Below are 470 nucleotides of genomic sequence, written 5' to 3' on the forward strand. Positions count from 1 at the left end.
CATCTTTCAGGATTTGAAATAGCTCAACTGGAATTCCATCACCTCCACTAGCTTTGTTTGTAGTGATGCTTTCTAAGGCCCTCTTGACTTCACATTCCAGGATGTCTGGCTCTAGGTCAGTGATCACACCATCGTGATTATCTGGGTCATGAAGATCTTTTTTGTATAGTTCTTCTGTGTATTCTTGCCATCTCTTCTTAATATCTGCTGCTTCTGTTAGGTCCATACCATTTCTGTCCTTTATTGAGCCCATCTTTGCATGAAATGTTCCTTTGGTATCTCTGATTTTCTTGAAGAGATCTCTAGTCTTTCCCATTCTGTTGTTTTCCTCTATTTCTTTGCATTGATCGCTAAAGAAGGTTTTCTTATCTCTTCTTGCTATTCTTTGGAACTCTGCATTCAGATATTTATATCTTTCCTTTTCTCCTTTGCTTTTCGCTTCTCTTCTTTTCACAGCTACTTGTAAGGCC

The sequence above is a fragment of the Bison bison genome, unplaced genomic scaffold, assembly GCF_000754665.1.
Source record: "Bison bison bison isolate TAMUID 2011002044 unplaced genomic scaffold, Bison_UMD1.0 scf7180017864020, whole genome shotgun sequence".
NCBI classification, from domain to species: Eukaryota; Metazoa; Chordata; class Mammalia; order Artiodactyla; family Bovidae; genus Bison; species Bison bison.